This window comes from Apium graveolens, chromosome 7 (genome assembly GCF_009905375.1).
Source record: "Apium graveolens cultivar Ventura chromosome 7, ASM990537v1, whole genome shotgun sequence".
In the NCBI taxonomy this organism is placed as follows: domain Eukaryota; kingdom Viridiplantae; phylum Streptophyta; class Magnoliopsida; order Apiales; family Apiaceae; genus Apium; species Apium graveolens.
The window spans coordinates 154,296,647-154,317,331 of NC_133653.1; the positions used below are offsets into that span (position 1 = coordinate 154,296,647).

The following is a 20,685-nucleotide window of genomic DNA, read 5'->3' on the forward strand; positions in this document are numbered from 1 at the left end:
CTTCAATTTGGCTTGTCGATTTCTCTGAGACTTCTCTATAAGCTTTTCTTGACTTCTCGATAAGTCATTCTGGAGTTCTCGAATGACTTCTCTATAACACTTAATCCGTGACTTGTAGATTTCTTGACTTGGAATGTTTTTCCCAAAACAGATTTATTCAACTACAAGCTTCTTCATACTTTATACAGACTTAAATGATACAATACAAAATGCAAACTTAGATTATCATACAACTTACTTAGGGATGTCAATTTGACTTAGTCTTGTTATAGCACAGGATTGTTTTGCACAACAGCAAGCATATTATCATTCAACTTCTGTTGGTTCTCTGTTCAAGCAACGATTTTAGAAAGAATGAACATAACTTAGTTAGGGGAGGTAGATTATGTGACGATCCACTAAAAAATGTTTCCCATGGCCGACCATGTGGTAGAACTGAGGCTGGTGAAGTTGAGTTTTCCATTATCTTAAACTCTGCCAGTGCACCATATATTCATACCCAACTCCTCTTGTGAAGCACCCAGAAAGTTAGACTCTTACAGTCTAGTTAATGAAAAAAATTATCCAATTCATTCATAACATAAACCACATTATACATTGTTCTGCCTTTTCTATTGAAAATTTTAAGTGCTGCATATGTCCATATATACTCCCTGATTGCTGCAATATTTTAGGCACAAATACACAATTATGTCACTTACTAAAAAGTGATTGGCAAACAGGAAAGACCATTCCTCATCTACTACATAAGTTTTACATTTACAATTTGGCTTTATTATTTGTTAACTACAAAGTCTATTAACGCTTAATTTTAGTGAAACTTACATGGTCGAAATTATTATTCAATCTCAATATCACCAGGACATGGATATATATAATATCTTTAGACAGTAAAATAAATTTCTCTTTTAAAAGTGCCACCAATAAAACCCAATATAGTTAGGATTTCACAAACGGACACAATAATATACGAAGAAACATCCAGTGGTTTCTCAATCTTAATTATATACAACTCATTGGAATGGATTAATAAAGGAAAAGACATGTCTTTAACGTGCTCCAAATCTAGAACCTGCACAATCACAGACCCATCAGATTGTCATGTGGAGGCCACCACCCGAACCCACAAATGTCACTTCAAAATCATCTATATCATAAATGTATTATAACTGAATTAGATATTTACTGTCCTGATTTCCATGTTTTTAATTAGTAAATACAGAATCAAAAACTCTTAATAATACTCAAAGGAGCTTATAGAAGCTAAGGAAGGATAAACACATATAATTGAACTAGTATTTGAAAATATAATCATATTACAAAACTAATGAAGAATACTCTAGTGTGGTTCAGTCATTTTGGATAGATCAATTAAGAAAATGTTAAACATTACATGATTACTTACCTTCTTCCTTTACGAACACGCTCAATCCTATATGATGGTGTATTTTCAGCATAACTGTATTTTTCAGTAGTTGCCTGAACAGTGAATAACCCCGTACCCTATTGGGTTAAACACTCTTCCAATGCTCTGTTTCCGTTTATGCAAACAACAAATTTATAACGTAAAATATATTATAATGTACACATCATTTACTTTTATAGCATTGTCAATGTACATTTGTTCTGAAAGAAGATTTGTGTCTAAAATCAGTTTCATATTATCGATGTCACTATTAATGCTATCCGCAACACCGAAATAGTGGATTTTTATAGCAACTTCCAAGCCATCTTTTGTGACAGCATGATATACCTAAAAAATATTATAATTATAGATAAAAAGAACAAAATATGTTAATATTTGGCAGCAATATTAATTAAAGTAAAAGAAAAAATGATATAATATGAAAACTCTATATCACATGTCCTATACTTGCAGCAGCTAATGGTTCATAATCAAAGATTGTCAATTTAAACGACCATTCAGGCCCCAATTCAGCTTCCAAAACCTCATGGCTCCTAGGCATCACATTTGCACCTTGACGAACGATATCCAAAGCAGCCATGATCACATGTGCTGCAAATCATAATAGAAAATTCCAGCTTTTGTGCAAATTATATATACTACTTAATTCTAGGCAGATAAAGGTAAACAATTATATAGTAACTTTACTCGAAGCATAATAACAAAATGCATCAAAATAAAAATTGTTCCCATTGTAGGGTTTCAAGCACATAAACGCAACGGAAACAGTAATTAAAAACGAAAAAAATCAAAACTTTCGAAACCCACCGCATGATCCATGCGAAAAATATATATTTAATTCATAGATCATATTGTTTACCTTTTGAAGCTTTACAAATTGGTTGACTAATGGAGATCCAAAGCTTGTTCAATCACCACGCATCCTGCTCTCGCGATCTACGCTCTATCGGTATCCACACGAATGCTTGAACTCAAGGATTGGATGTGTACTAGCACAAACTCGTTTCTTTTTGCTCTCTCCCTCTTCTCTCTTGGTGGCTAGGATTTTAGTAAAAGTCTTTTTTCACACAAAATCAGCCACACAAGAGATATTATATAGAGAGTAGAAAAATGAATTATAACTCTTAACTAATTAGGAGTTTTTATCAATTCGAAAATCCTATTTGTATTATAATTAAGTCTCACTTAGTTATTTAACAAATAAATTTCATAATTAATATTAGTAAATTTGAATATCAATATTTATCTAATTAATTAAGTCATACTTAATTAATATTATAAATAATTCGAATTACTTTAATATAATTTAAATCCAATTTAAATTAAATAATCCTTCAAGCATTCTTAGTGTGTGACCCTATAGGTTATTATTACATTGGCAACAAATTTTAAATCTAATTTAAAATCGTAAACAATGAGCAGCATCTAGTAATACGTCATTGCTACCCAAGTAATAATAATTGAATCGGTGATCGATTAAACTTTTTGTGAATAATGTACAATGTAATATATTCCATTTAACCAAATATTATAGATTAAACTAGAGGCATGTAATGTGTCATCCTCATCATAGTTTAATCCAAGTTTCCTTGATTAATGAGTAGACTATCATATCAAATCAACATTTGAGCGTGGCCACGCATTTCATAGTCTAGCTCACACAAGAGGCCAATAATATCACTCCTAAAATAGGAGGGTTAAATCCCATCTAGATCATTCATATTTCTCATACGATTCATAATATACCCAATGTCCACTTTTATCATTACCCGGTCAAGGATAACATTTAATGGAATCAATGTATATTAATTCTCGTATAGAAATATAATGACTTCAGGTCTAAGGACCATTACATCATTATCACTGTGAGAATTACTTATGACACAACAGACATGTAGAATCTCACATTGGGTCTGTCCAGCACCATGTACATATACATTTGCCTGTGTTTTTGACTTTAGTATCTCTATACCTATGATCAATGAGATGTGATCATCAGTCAACAAACACACCAGTCTTAATGCATTATTATTGTCCCTTAATAATAATACTCGACTAGGGACCTTTAGGAATATTGATACTATTCTCATAATCTCATTTCTAAGTCACGTACTTAGAGATATAGAATTGCATATCATATTCCAAGGACATTTATTAATCTAACATTTATATCGCAGTAAATTAAGAATTAATAAATTATAAATAGAATAATCGATAGAACATAAACATTAATAATCCTAATGTCTTAAACTAAAACTTCATAGTGTTGTCTCTAGGGCACAAACACTAACAATCTCCCACTTGCACTAGAGCCAATCACCCATGTATCTAATACTTATGGAACTAGTATGACCATCGTACTTCTGCTGCGACAAAGCCTTAGTCAGTGGGTCTGTAACACTATCATTACTATGCACTTTACATTTATATCTCCTTAATCATTAATCTCATTAATAAGGCGATATTTCCTAAGGACATGCCTAAACAGTCTTCATGGCTATTTCAAAAAAATATCAATATATTCGGCTTCCATAGAATCATCAATGTTCTTGCTGTGAACTATTCAAGCTAACATCAATTATATTTAGACAAAACACAAAACAGACATAAATTCGTAATCATCCTTATTTGTCCAAAAATTAGGTTCAGAAACTAGTATCAGTGTAACCCTTTACAACTAGTTCCCTATCTTCTCCATACACCAAAAATAAATCTTTAGTCCTCTTTAAGTACTTAAGAATATTCTTGAAAACTATCAAGTGACCCTCACCTGGATTAGACTGGTATCTGATCGTCATGCTCAAAGCATACGAAACATCATAATAAATACATATCATTGTACACATTATAGATCCAATTGCTGACGCATCTGGAACTTTCTCAAACGGTCCTTATCATCTAATGATTTAGGGGGCAATTATCTTTTGAGATCACTATCCCATGAGACATCGAAACATATCCTTTCTTTGTCTCTTTCATCATAAAATGATGTAATACTTTATCAATGTATATACTCCGACTAGGTCGATTAATCTTTTCAATCTATCTCTATAGATCCTGATCCCTAATATATAGGTAGCATCGCCTAAGTCTTTCACCGAGAAACTATTTCTCAACCAAGTCTTAACAGCCTGTAGAGAAGGTATGTCATTCCATATCTGTTATATGTCATCTACATATAATATTAGGAATGTCACATGGTTCCCACTAACCTTCTTGTAACACATGGTTCATCTTTATTTTGAATAAAACCAAACTCTTTGACCGTTTCATCAAAATGAATATTCATTCTTCTTGAGGCTTGCTTCAATCTATAAATAGATAGAAGCAACTTATAAACTACCTTAGCAAACTTTGGATCGATAAAACCCTCAGGTTGTATCATATATACATCCTATTCAAGGCTCCCATTTAAGAAAGCAGTTTTGACATCCATTTGCCAAATCTCATAGTCAAAGTAAGCAACTATTGCTAACAAAATCCTGATAGACTTGACCATAGTAACTGGTGAAAAAGTCTCATCATAGTCTATACTATGAATTAGTCTGAAACTTTTGCCACTAGTCGCGTTTTATAGGTCTGTACTTTACCATCCATGTCAGTTTTCTTCTTGAAAACCCACTTGCACCCTATAGGTTTTACCCCTTCGAGTGGATCAACTAAAGTCAGTACTTTAATTTGATACATGGATTCCATCTCGGATTTCATGGCCTCTAGCCATCTCTTGGAGTCTGAACTATTCATAGCATCTTGGTAGGTGAGAGGCTTATCATTATCCGTAAGCATCTTGAGTCAAAAGAAATTCATAATTTCTCCCGGGCTCATGGTGAATCCTATTAGATCTACGAATAACCTGTGTTTCTTGGACATGATTACTTTCAACATTTTTTGATGTACATCCTGATCTTATTCTAACTCTGGTTCACTATTATCATATGGTTCTCAATCTTCGTCGAGATGTATTCTCCTCCCACTGATTTTCTTAGAAAGTAGTTCTCCCCTAAGAAATACAGCGTCCCGAGCAATAAACACTTTGTTCCCGGAAGGATTATAAAAACTATACCCTAGTCTCACTTGGGTATCCCACAAAATAGCATCTATCTAGTTTTGGTCCAAGCTTGTCAGAGGCTAAACGTTTTACAAACGCTTCACGTCCCCAAATTTTCATAAATGTCGTGCTTTGACATTTATCACTCTATATCTCATACGGAGTATTTTGAACCGCTTTAGTTGGAAATTGGTTAAGTGTGTATGCAGCCGTTTCTAGAGCATAACCCTAGAAACTAAATGGAAGATCCGCTTGACTCATCATCGATCGCACTATGTCCAATAAGGTACGATTTCTCCTCTAAGAATCTCTATTCCATTGAGGTATTCCAGAAAGAGTAAGTTATGATACACTATCACACTCCTTCAAGAAACTCTTGAAATTGAAGTTTAAGTATTCTCCTCCACGATCTGATCGTAAAACTTTTATACTTTTCCCTTGTTTTCTTTTCTACTTCGGCCTTATATTCTTTGAACATTTCAAAAGAATCGGATGTGTTCTTCATAAGAACCACATATCCATATCTACTGAAATCATCAGTATATGTTATGAAGTAGTATTAGCCCCTTACCATCATACGCATTCAACCACATACATCATTATGTATAAGTCATAATCGTTCGGTGGCCCTTTCACCTAATCAGGTAAAAGAAGCTTTAGTCATTTTGCCAATGAGACAAAGTTCGCATCTTCCGTATGATTCAAAATCAAACTTATCCAAGTATTCATCTATATGTAACTCAGAAATGCGTTTCTCATTAATATGGCTTAACGACAATGCTAGAGGTAATGTTTTATTTGAGTCAACTTAGAACATATAAATTGTTAACTAATTGTGCAACATTATAAGTCTTATCATTGAAATAGAATAAACGACTATTGTTTATTTAATTAAAATGAAAACCTTTCTTATCCTAACAAGAAATTGACTTAATGTATCCGCTAAAGGCAGACACGTAATAACAATTTATCAAGTTCTCAATCTCTCCTTATGGGCAACATTAGGTATAGAGTTCCTTCAACTAGAGCACCAACTTTTGCTCCAATTCTAACTCTATACCTGAAGCTTGACCATTGCTAGTCTTATTCTTTAGATCTTCCAAATAAGCTCGACAATTTAACTTCCATTCATCTAGTTATTTTCACAGAAATGACAATCATCTCCTTTAGCTACACCACTATTAGGCTTCAAAAGCCCTTTGGGATTGGACTTTGTTTTGGCACCGAATAAGATCAAATCTTCACCTTGCCTGTCCACTTTCCTTTCCCATTGCATTCCATGTGTACATCATCAATATGGACGTAATTCATGCCTTCACCGTGTTATTTTCAGCAGTTCTAAACATGCTTAACAACTCAGTGGGTGTTCTGTCTATCTCATTCCATTTGTTCTTAACAAACTAAGAATAGAAGTTGTTCAAAGATTGTTTGATCAAATCAAGCTGAGTCTCTAGACTATTCTTGAAACCCAAAATATCAAGGTACATATACCTATCATCTTTGGAACATGTGGTTCAACCGGATATCATTCTCCCATTAATGCAAAAGTATGGTGCCTTATTATTGTCAAATATTTCTGACGAGCCTATCCTTCAAACATCCTTTGAAGGTGCTCAATCATATCATAAGCATCATTATGCTCTTGTTGCTTTTAAAGCTCAACACTCATAATTACAAGAATGAGACATGAAACATCAGTTGCATAATCAATTTGCTTCTGGTAAGCATTTTGTTCAGCACATGTTTCATTCTCAGCTTGAAGAAATAAGGGAGGGGTTTGAGTGACATCCTTGAACATGAGGACAATTCTCAAGTTCCCGTGTCAATTGAGGAAATTATTTTATTTCAGCTTGTCCTTCTCAGGGACTATTACATAGAGAAGTTATTTGTGTTATTTGTCATTTGATATCTACAATATTAAAGTGCATAAAATGACTTAGTCTACAGATGATCATTAAATTATGTTCAAGTGATTATTCATCTGTATATATTCACAATATATATCTCCCACTATTTTTATCAAATCAATAGCCCTAACTATTAATTCGGAAAAAATATCTTTTATATCCTTTCTAGTGAGCCAAGATCCATATTTCACCACGCGTTAGGTCAGCTTTGGCTTTTCTCCTAAAACATGATTATTTAGGTAGACAACATTTGTCAATTATATCAACAATATAACTCTTGGATAGCTTGGTGGAACAACATTTGTTCATATTTATCTAATAAATCTCGCCAAACTCTATGCCTCTAAGTTCACAATCCTATTGTGGTAACTTAGTTAAGTCAAACCCAATAGTCAAAAAATATCTATATACTTCAACACATCTCCCACGATAGATAGGAGTACTTCGCTTTGGCGAACCCACTCCTGGTCGATCTAGGGGTTAACGCATTGGACCCATTGGAAGGCATCTGATCAACTTAATATTAACTTTAGGGTTTTGTTAATTTTAAAACGATCATGATTCCATCATAAAGAGATTCCCAATATTTCCTTGAATAAAATACTTCAAATCAATATTCTTCAATGGTTTGATTTCCAGGTAGTGAGGAAGTCACAACGGCCTCGCTTAAAACCTACAACCTTACAAGTTTAATGAACTTGCTTATGACAAAATCGCCCCATGTCAGAAATAAAGAAAATTTGTATTTTATTCCGTATTCCATAAACACGAGAATCTCATAATCGTTTGTTCATTTTAAAATCTTGAGTAGTTACAGATTTTATCTTGTTTAGAAAGCATGGCATGGGTGTCGTATCTAATACATACATCCTTAATCTAATTAAGCATGCATCTTTATAAACTACTCTACACATACATTCATCATATGCTCATATATATGTAAAGTGCAATAAATAAACGTGGTTGGTTATGGATTTATCCTATGTGATCTTCATCAAGCTAATGATAAAGATCTAGGTCAATCTAAGGTGAAAAATAAATACATGCTAAACGATGTCAAACGTCTTACAGATCAGTCGATGATAGCTTTAGCTATCAGTTTTGTTCAGACGCTCGATTCCATATGAAATAGCATATTCGTTTGCCAAAATCAGACACCGGACCCAGATTTCAGCAAATCCGCTGCATCCGATTTAGAATCGTATCAAATACGATTCTTATAATAAGAACAAACACAAAACATGTATATATCAGTATATATACAGATTATATAATCATCATATAATTATACAACTCTCGTGAATATCATATATTCAAAAACATATATATACGCATATATAAACATAACAACATGTAAAACATACAAAATCGCATACATAACAGTCATGGAATATTGTATACATGTTATCATCATAAAACCAGTACACACATAAATGAATTAAACACTTTTCGCAAGTAGCTCTGATGCCATTGAAGGGTTTCGAGCACATAAACGCAACAGAAACAGTAATTAAAAACGAAAAAAAATCAAAACTTTCGAAACCCACCGCAGGATCCATGCAAAAAACATATATTTAATTCATAGATCAGATTGTTTACCTTATGAAGCTTTACAAATTGGTTGACTAATGGAGATCCAAAGCTTGTTCAATCACCACGCATCCCGCTCTCGCGATCTACGCTCTATCGGTATCCACACGAATGCTTGAACTCAAGGATTGGATGTGTACTAGCACAAACTCGTTTCTTCTTGCTCTCTCCCTCTTCTCTCTTGGTGGCTAGGGTTTTAGTAAAAGTCCTTTTTCACACAAAAATCAGTCACACAAGAGATATTATATAGAGAGTAGAAAAACGAATTATAACTCTTAACTAATTAGGAGTTATTATTAATTCGAAAATCCTATTTGTATTATAATTAAGTCTCACTTAATTATTTAACAAATAAATTTCATAATTAATATTAGTAAATTTGAATATCAATATTTATCTAATTAATTAAGTCATACTTAATTAATATTATAAATAATTCGAATTACTTTAATATAATTTAAATCCAATTTAAATTAAATAATCCTTCAAGCATTCTTAATGTGTGACCCTATAGGTTATTATTACGTTGGCAACAAATTTTAAATCTAATTTAAAATCGTAAATAATGAGCGGCATCTAGTAATACATCATTGCTACCCAAGTAATAATAATTGAATCAGTAGTCGATTAAACCTTTTGTGAATAATGTACAATATAATATAATCCCTTTAACCAAATATTATAGATTAAACTAGAGGCATGTAATGTGTCATCCTCATCATAGTTTAATCCAAGTTTCCTTGATCAATGAGTAGACTATCATATCAAATCAACATTTGAGCGTGGCCACGCATTTCATAGTCTAGCTCACATAAGAGGCCAATAATATCACTCCTAAAATAGGAGGGTTAAATCCCATCTAGATCATTCATATTTCTCATACAATTCATAATATACCCAATGTCCACTTTTATCATTACCCGGTCAGGGATAACTTTTAATGGAATCAATGTATATTAATTCTCGTATAGAAATATAATGACTTCAGGTCTAAGGACCATTACATCATTATCACTGTGAGAATTACTTATGACACAACAGACATGTAAAATCTCACATTGGGTCTGTCCAGCACCATGTACATATACATCTGCCTGTGTTTTTGACTTTAGTATCACTATACCTATGATCAATGAGATGTGATCATCAGTCAACAAACACACCAGTCTTAATGCATTATTATTGTCCCTTAATAATAATACTCGACTAGGGACCCTTAGGAATATTGATACTATTCTCATAATCTCATTTCTAAGTCACGTACTTAGAGTTATAGAATTGCATATCATATTCCAAGGATATTTATTAATCTAACATTTATATCGCAGTAAATTAAGAATTAATAAATTATAAATAGAATAATCGATAGAACATAAACATTAATAATCCTAATGTCTTAAACTAAAATATCATAGTGTTGCCTCTAGGGCACAAACACTAACACCCATGACTCAATACAGACTAAAATAGCTTCATTCAACTCTTAAAGCATTACTACTATTTCACCATAACAGTGATAATATACGTATTGCAGCAGGTACAAGAGATTCATCCTGAATACTTAATATCTGACCCAACTTGAGTGTTGCACCATGCATTCTCCATATTGCAAGAGCCAAACGTGCTGCATTTTTATCTAATAAGAATGGGCAAACCGCAGATTTCTGATCTTGTGAGGTAGGTGTACCATATACAAGTCTTCTAGTAGATTCCTGTACACACAAGAACATTCAAAAATTGAACAAGAAAGTACATACATATAAAAATATAAACACACACCAACACACATATATATTAATAAATCACTGTATTACTCAAAACAAACCTGAAAATTTTATATATTCCAATACCGAGAAGACAACTCCAGATCTGTTAAAAAAGATAAACAAAATTAGGCAAAAGAAAATAAAAATTCACCAAATTTTAAACAAACAAAATCCAAACACACCTAGATGGGTTAAGAAAATAGGGTTTCTCATAGCTAGAGTTTAATTAGTTAATGGTATTCTTCTATTTGGGGTTTAATTGGAACCCTGGTTACTTACAATGTGAGATGCTGAGATAATTAGGTTTTCAATTATGGAGAGAGAGAAAAATGAACGAGAGAGATCGAAAAGAGAGACGAGAGTGTGTGAGTTGAAAGAGAAGGGAATGAGGGTGAGAGTTGTTAGGGCGAAAACACGCACTAATATTCACGCAAGTATACGCATTCACAAGTAATATAGAATACTTTCTAGTTCGTTCCCTCAGAGACTCAGACTAAATTATTGTCTAATTAAACTCACTCACCAATGTATGATTACTTCTCAATGTTAAGATAATAACACTTAAAATTGTTGATTAAATATTAACTATAATTAACTACTTAGTTAACCACTTAACTAACACTTCAAATTATCAATAATAAAACACTCATGAGATCACAACTTCATTATTACTTCCTTCTATAGCCATTGTTATTACATTTAGCATGTGACAGTGATGACATTAATCGAATAACACGAAACTGATAAAAGCCAACTTTCATTGTACTAATACCATTCTACCAAGCATCCACAATTAAGATAGAAGTTGAATAGTCATCAATTATGTTGAGTTCCTATATGTCTACAGAAATTGACAACACAACGATTTAAGCACAAGTTATTTCTTTTGATTACATAGGGCAAATAAAACTGTTAGAGTTACCCACTAATCATGCACAACGTACATGAACCTATGCTAGCATGGCAAGTTCTAAATCTCAAGATCCACCGTCGCTTCACAAGAGATTAACACCCTATCTTATATGTTCGCGACGTACATAAGACGAATACACGCAACCAATACTAGATATCAGGCAATCATCACACACTAAAGTATTAAACAATTAACTAAGGAATTCCATAATAAATCCGTTGTAACCCCATGATCACGATTAGCCCATAATAGAACTCATCGCCATCATGGGTTCATATGAAATCATGATAAACTAACACAAGAAAATAATAACTAAACTAATTATATTAAAACAGAGTACGTCACAAGAGTAAATAAGTCAAAACAAGAAAACTAGCATCCAACGTTACAATGAAACAAGAATCACAAGAATATATATGCTTGCTCTTCATTGCGGTGTGCTAAATCGGTCTTCTTCCTTATCTCCTTCGCTCCTTGCGTAAAACACAATCTAAAACATAATCTCCTTAATACTCTCTATGAAAACATCTCAAATCTACCTATATAATAGTCCCATAAAACTCAGATTACATAGAAGTTGGAAGCCACACAGAAGTAGAAGTCTAAAATAATTCAGCTTTTTTCCCCGACCCTGCGCGGCCGCTCAGCATTTCTGCGCGGGCGCGCAGGCTGCTGCGCGGCCGCTCAGCATTGCTGCGCGGGCGCGCAGGACCCTACTGGAAAAATTCCAAGCTTGCTCCGTTTCTTCGCCGTAATCTGCCCATTCCTTTCCTCTCGCAATGGTGAACACATGCCAAGGCTTATTCTTGATGATTCCTCCCCCGAAATGCAACTAATACCCTGAAATGCATAAACAGTAGAAAAACGCATTAAATACACAAAATACTTGATTTTAAGACACCAATTTAAGCCATTTTAAGACGTTCTGAGTGGTATAAAATGCCACTTATCACACCCCCAAACTTAAATCGATGCTTGTCCTCAAGCGTCACAGACTCAAAACAAATAAAAATATGCATGAATGCAATCTATATGAAAATGCAACGATCCCCCTTACTACAATTAACCAACCAAATTGTCACATCTCAACGAATGCAGTTAGACATCTAAAGATCAATAAACTCATGCAACCGGACAAACAGCCAGAAACGTGGTGTGTGCAAATGCTTAACAGATATGCTTCGGAACTAGACCAATTACTATGACCAGACTATCCTCAAGGCAATCCTACGATTATACAAAGAATAAAAATTCTAGGCACAAAGTGATATACAACACTACAAGAACTCTGGAGCTTACTACGGAATTGTGCTTTTTATTTACAACTCAAATGCTTATTTGAAGACTTATACAATGGTATCCATGTAACGAGCGTTAGGTTAGCGGATCCCAGACTCTAAAAGCCTTAGGTCACTAGGCACAAAGTCCCCTAAGAACTTAATAACTCGAATACCAAAGAGCCCACTCTTGATCAATTATGCAGAATTTTTTTTTTTCATAACTTCTGAGCAAGTGCGTTTCGCTCCATCTTACTCAACCCTAGACTACTCGCAACATAAGCGAGCCGGCTACTAGCCATTTGACGCCTAGCCACAACTAGCAACAACTTTCATATTTTTTTTTCTCCAAAACAATTTTCTTTTTCATGTTTTTATCACTAAGAACCTATAATCGAATTCTAAGCATAATAAATAGATTGACCTTGAAAACAACCAAATCATAACAACAATCTAGCCCTTACGCATTCCTTAAGACTCAGTGGATTTACAATTGTTTCTAGCATGCATATCAACCTACACAACTTAATATCACTTTAATGCTATCACTACACTCGCATCAATATCACAATTTAGTCGATAAATCATTGCAAAAGGGATCATAGTAAATGCATGAGCTACATGACATTCATAAAAAAAACTATATGGCATAAATTATGCAACTATATGAACTAACTATTATGAATATGCAACTAAATGACACACACACAATATTCCTTTAACTACCACCCCCAAACTAAAAATCTTCACTGTCCTCAGTGAAAGTAGTAGAAAGGAACACAGGGTATACCTACTCGGAGTCATCATCATCACCCTCAGCGGGTGGAGTATCAGGCGGCGGGTATGCAGAGTCCTCACCAAAAACTGGCCACTGGATATCAGCTCCAAGGCCTCGAAAAGCAGTCCCTAACGCAAGGGTGAGCTCCTGAGCAAACCTACTCTGCGTCTCATACATGGCATCCATCCGCCGTGAAAGCCTCCTATACTGGGCATCACCCATCCCAGCACCCTCCTGAGCTCTCGATGAACCAGCCTCACCATGCCCTGGCCTAGCCATAGTAGCACCTCGTGCTGGACGCCCTCCTGGAAGATGATAACCCAGCCCATGCTCCTCAGGCTCACCACTGGTCCACTCCTGCATCCCATTCAGAGTGCCAGAATCTATCGGAGCTGCTGGCAACTGCAACTGCTCATGAGCCGGCCAGTTCACTCCCACTGCTCGGCATAGCTTCGTAACCGTGGATGCATAAGGGATGTTCATATGCTTTGCTCCCCTCAAAAACTTCAGAATTCCTTAGTAGATAAACTCACCAAGGTCCACATAGTATTCCTCATTCAGAATTCCCCACAACAGCTGTGCTCTCTCAACTGTGACCTCGTGTGCATGTGAAGAAGGCAAAATATTAGCACATATAAATGCATTCCATGCACGGGCATACCTGTTCATGGCGATCGCCGAAAAGTGACGATACTCATTATTGGCTGGACTGCGGTTCCAAACTGTGCCCGGTCGACAGAGAGTCGCACAAATCAAATCCAAGTCAAAATCCTCAGCAGTCTTTTCATTCCAGTTCTCCTCCTCGGGCTTCCTCTCTCGCTGTCCAATCACACGGCGAATCGCCGCAGGATGATAATCAACCGTCAGCCCACGGACTACAGAAAACCCATTCTTTTCAGCCTTCGCATTCGCGTAGAACTCGCGAACAACGCTCATCGGTACTGCTTCGGGTGACTCACAAAAAGCTATCCACCCCTTCTCTGCAATCATGGGCAACAACTCACCATCCCTCCCTGATGGTAAAAACCCCCTCTCCTTCAGAATCGGCTTCCCCAACAGCCTAGTGTACTCCTCCTCCGCAGCTCTGTCAGTTAACCGAGGCCTTGCAGCAGTGCCCCTCGATGAATCAGCAGTAGGAACTGTGCTGCTGCTGTCAATAGTGCGTGCTCTCTTGGGTGCCATTGATTCGTGAATAGAAGTGTGTAAGAACTGATTTTTGATGTTTGTGAGAGGGTTTAAGTGTAGGAAGTTTTGTGGGAGATATGTAGGATAGGTGTATGTATATATAGGGTGTGGATTAGATTAGGGTTTGGGAATTAAGGGATAAAATCATGGGATAGTGGGAACAATTCATGGGTTTATGGGCTAAAACTGTTTTTGTGTTTTTATTTTTTTTATTTTTTTATTTTTTTTTTCTCTGAACTGCAAAAAATTTTCTGGGACTCGACCCCTGCGCGGCCGCTCAGCATTTCTGCGCGCTACGCGGGCGCGCAGAGGGTCTCTGGAATTTTTTTTTTTCAGCCCCTGTTTTCTGATTTTTTTGTGTTTTTGGATAGGTTATTAACTTATAAGGGTTCCTGTAATAACAATTCATGGGTTGCCTCCCACGCAGCGCTTCTTTTTCGTCATTAGCTTGACGTTCCGTATCTTTCTCAAGTAGTCAACAAAATGGCACTAACCACATCTCGGTTTGCCATGTCCCCATAGTAGTGCTTCAACCGCTGACCGTTAACCTTGAATGCTTGGTCCGAATCATTCTCAAAAATTTCCACCGCTCCATGTGGAAACACAGTTTTGACAATAAAAGGTCTAGACCACCTTGATTTCAACTTCCCAGGAAAAAGTCGGAGCCGAGAGTTGAATAAAAGAACTTGTTGCCCTGGCACAAATAACTTAGGATGTAGCTTCCTATCGTGCCACCTCTTCACCTTTTCCTTATACATTTTGTTATTCTCGTACGCTTGAAGTCGAAATTCATCAAGTTCATTAAGCTGAAGCATTCTTTTCTTACCAGCTGCATTTAAATCCAGGTTCAATTTCTTCAATGCCCAGTAGGCCTTATGCTCAAGCTCCGTTGGTAGATGACATCCCTTACCGTACACCAACTGAAACGGTGACATCCCTAGTGGAGTTTTGTATGCTGTTCTATAAGCCCAAACAGCTTCATCGAACTTTAAAGACCAATCCTTCCTTGACGGACAAACAACCTTCTCTAGAATGCGCTTTATCTCTCTGTTAGACACTTCTGCTTGACCATTTGTTTGCGGATGATAGGCAGTAGCTACTCGATGATTCACATTATAACGCTGTATCATAGAAGTGAACTTACGGTTGCAAAAATGCGATCCTTCATCACTTATGATTACCCGGGGTGTTCCAAACCTTGTGAAAATTTGCTTATGAAGAAAATTTAGTACTACCTTTGCATCATTTGTCGGTAAAGCTTTAACTTCGACCCATTTTGAGACATAATCAACTGCCAGCAAGATGTACTGATTATTGCAAGACGAGATAAAAGGCCCCATGAAATCGATTCCCCATACATCAAAGACCTCGACTTCAAGCATCACATTTAATGGCATCTCATCCTTCCTTGACAAATTTCCCACTCTTTGGCAACGATCACACCTTAAAACAAACTGATGAGCATCCTTGAACAAAGTAGGCCAGAAAAAGCCTGCTTGTAGAATACGAGCTGCCGTCTTCTCACCTCCATAGTGTCCACCATAAACCGTGGAATGGCAGTCTCGTAATATCCCCTCCGTCTCACAGAACGGGATACATCTCCTGATGATCTGGTCAGCTCCCTGTCTAAACAAATATGGTTCATCCCACATATACCACTTCACCTCATGCAGAAACTTCTTCTTTTGCGCGGATGTCAAATTAAGAGGCATTATATTGCTGACAAGATAGTTTACAATATCTGCAAACCATGGTTCTTCTTCCTGAATTGCAAACAACTGCTCATCCGGAAAAGATTCATTGATTAACGTCCTATCTTGTGAAGTAGAATCGGGATTCTCCAACCTAGAGAGATGGTCAGCTACTTGATTCTCGGTACCTTTTCTATCTTTGATCTCTAACTCAAATTCCTGAAGTAAAAGCACCCAACGAATGAGTCTCGGCTTCGAATCCTTCTTAGAAACCAGATAGCGAATAGCTGCATGATCAGTGAATACTGTTACTTTCGTACCAAGCAGATAAGATCGAAATTTTTCAAAGCCAAAGACTATAGCCAAAAGCTCCTTCTCAGTAGTGGTGTAGTTCAATTGGGCACCATTTAAAGTCTTACTCGCATAGTAGACCACATGGAAGAGATTTTTCTTGCGCTGTCCCAGAACTGCACCTACCGTATAATCATTCGCATCACACATCATCTCAAACGGTTCTGTCCAATCTGGTGCTGTAATAACTGGTGCAGTGATCAAACTCTTCTTGAGAGTCTCGAATGCTGCCAAACATTCATCATTAAATTTGAAAGGCACATCTTTCTCAAGCAAATTGCACAACGGCTTAGATATCTTTGAAAAGTCCTTGATGAATTGTCGATAAAAACCCGCATGACCAAGAAAACTACGGATTCCTTTCACAGAATTGGGTGGGGGAAGATTTTCAATGACTCCCACCTTGGCCTTGTCCACCTCCAGACCCTTGCTAGAGACCTTATGCCCAAGGATAATGCCTTCACGCACCATAAAATGACATTTATCCCAATTAAGCACCAAATTAGTTTCCACGCATCTTTTGAGTACGGCGCGCAGATTATTCAAACATTCATCATATGAGTGTCCAAAGACGGAGAAGTCATCCATGAACACTTCGACGTTATTTCCAATCATGTCAGAGAATATAGCCATCGTACATCTCTGAAAGGTGGCCGGGGCGCCACATAACCCAAACGAAACTCTACGAAAAGCAAATGTGCCAAATGGACAAGTGAAGGTAGTCTTTTCCTGATCCTCTGGTACAATACAAATCTGATTATACCCGGAATAACCATCCAGAAGACAAAAATACTCATGTCCCGCCAATCTGTCAAGCATTTGATCAATGAATGGAAGAGGAAAGTGATCCTTCCTTGTGGCTTTGTTCAATTTCCTATAATCCATGCACACTCTCCATCCTGTAACTGTTCGAGTAGGGATGAGCTCATTCTTTTCATTTGCGACCACAGTGATACCTCCTTTCTTAGGTACACATTGTACGGGGCTCACCCACGAGCTGTCAGAAATAGGATAAATGATGCCTGCATCTAGCCATTTCAGAATTTCTTTCTTCACCACCTCCTTCATGATCGGGTTCAGTCTTCGCTGCTGTTCCACAGTTGGCTTACTACCTTCCTCTAACAGAATTTTATGCATACAATATGAAGGACTTATCCCCTTGATGTCTGCTATGGTCCATCCTATAGCCGATTTGAATTCTCTCAAAATCCTTAAGAGCTTGTCTTCCTCACTACCTGAAAGGTCAGCTGAAATAATAACAGGTAACGTAGGTGAATCACCTAAAAAAGCATACCTCAAGTGTTCAGGTAGTGGTTTGAGCTACAAGGTAGGTGCTTCCTCTATTGATGGTTTAAGCTTCCCTTCAGCATTCTTAAGGTCAGAAGTACCAAGAGATTCAAATGGTATGTCCAGCTTTCGCTTCCAGGGAGAAGCGTTCAGATATTGTAATTGCTCGTTGCTATCTTCATCATCACTGTCAAATTCCCCCACTAAGGCCTTTTCCAATGCATCAGACATTAGCATGTGCTCGAGTTCCGAAGTAACCGCGGAATCAATCAAATCCACTTTAAAGCACTCCTCATCTTCTGTAGGGAATTTCATTGCCTTGAATACGTTGAAGGTCACATCCTGATCTTGGACGCGCATAGTAAGTTCCCCTTTTTGCACATCTATCAAGGTACGGCCAGTAGCCAAGAAAGGCCTCCCCAAGATTATGGGAATCTTCTTATCTTCCTCAAAATCCAGAATAACAAAATCTGCTGGAAAGAAGAGCTTATCCACCTTGACGAGCACATCCTCAACTATGCCCCTTGGGTAAGTAATGGAACGGTCCGCCAATTGTAGCGACATGTATGTGGGTTTTGGATCAGGCAGATCCAGCTTTTTAAAGATCGACAAGGGCATCAGATTAATGCTTGCTCCCAAATCACAAAGGCACTTGTCAAAAGTTAGATTGCCAATGGTGTAAGGAATGGTGAAGCTTCCTGGATCTTTCAGTTTTGGTGGTAACTTTTGTTGCAGAACAGCGCTGTATTCTTCCGTGAGAGCAACGGTTTCAAGGTCATCCAGTTTCACCTTCCTTGAAAGAATAGTCTTCATAAACTTCGCATAACTAGGCATTTGTTCCAGAGCCTCAGCGAAAGGTATATTAATGTGAAGTTTCTTGAACACCTCCAGAAACTTCCCAAACTGTCTATCCAGCTTTTGTTGCTGCAATCTCTTAGGAAAAGGTGGTGGAGGATGGAGCTGTTTCTCCCCTGTATTAGCCTCAGGCAGAGTGTGTTCAACAGTAGTCTTCCTTGGTTCCGCCGCTTTCTCCTTTTGCTTAGATTCTTCATCTCTAACTTCAGCTTCGACTTCTTTTGCCTTTTCAGCATCAGCTACTTTTCCAGACCTTAAGGTAATAGCCTTGACTTGCTCTTTAGCTTCCTTCCTGCCTGGTACTTCCGTGTCACTGGGAAGAGTGCCAGGTTGACGATTGAGCACTGCATTGGCTAATTGACCGATTTGATTTTCCAAGGTCTTGATAGAAACCGCCTGACTCTTGCACAACAGCTTAAGTTCCTCAAAATCAGCACTAGTAGGTGCAGCTGCACTTCCCTGTTGAGGATATGATTGCCTTGTAGCATACTGTTGTGGTTGCTGGAATCCAGGTGGGTTAAACTGTTTACTCACCCCTTGCTGATATGGTGGCTGAATAGCATTCTGATTATTCCCCCAGCTGAAATTTGGATGATTTCTGTTATTAGGATGATAGGTCGCTGGCACAGGCTGCTGTTGTCGCTGATAATTATTCACATACTGAACAGATTCGTTGACAAGAGAACACTGATCCGTAGCATGAGAACCTGCACAAAGCTCACAAACCATAGCTATTTGATTAACTCCATACGTAGCCAGAGAATCAACCTTCATTGATAGCGCTTGGAGCTGGGCTGCAATAGCGGTGGCTGCATCAACTTCCAGAATACCTGCGACCTTGCCTGACGTCATCCTCTGAGTTGGGTTTTGATGCTCATTTGCAGCCATTGTCTCTATAAGATTATACGCCTCGGTATAGCTTTTAGCCCATAAGGCTCCTCCAGCTGCTGCATCGAGCATGGGCCGAGATTGGGCCCCTAAACCATTATAAAAACCAGTGATTACCATCCAATCCGGCATTCCATGATGTGGACATTTTCTCAACATTTCCTTGTAGCGTTCCCAAGCCTCGCACATAGATTCTGTAGGTTGCTGCGCAAACTGAGTAAGAGCACTCCTCATAGCAGCAGTCTTTGCCATTGGATAAAACTTCACCAGAAACTTTTGCGCAAGATCTTGCCACGTAGTGATGGACCCAATTGGTTCAGAATGTAACCAGTCTTTAGCCTTATCCCTCAGTGAGAATGGGAAAAGCCTCAACTTGATAGCCTCATCAGTCACGCCATTATACTTAAAAGTGTTGCAGATCTCGACAAAATTTCTTATGTGCATGTTGGGTTCTTCAGTTGCCGCTCCTCCAAAAGAAACAGAATTCTGCACCATCTGAATAGTGCCCGGCTTGATTTCAAAGGTGTTAGCTTGAATAGCCGGATGAAGGATGCTTGACTGAATATCATCAATTTTAGGCCGAGAAAAATCCATAAGAGCTGGATCAGCTTGAACAATACGATCTCCCATGTTTACTGGTTCTTTCTGCTCAGTTCCTGAATCCGAATCCTCAAAATCTAACTTCTCCGGAATATCAAGAACTTCGTCTGTCTCCTCAGTTGT

General features: G+C 37.2%; 1 non-coding gene across 1 annotated transcript; it reads left to right on the top strand.

Annotated features, from left to right (window-relative positions):
• Window positions 1-20,092: 20,092 nt before the first annotated feature.
• LOC141675591 (small nucleolar RNA R71) lies at window positions 20,093-20,199 on the top strand. Its single transcript, XR_012556235.1, has one exon. It is a non-coding gene; the product is annotated as a small nucleolar RNA R71 (small nucleolar RNA).
• Window positions 20,200-20,685: the final 486 nt, after the last annotated feature.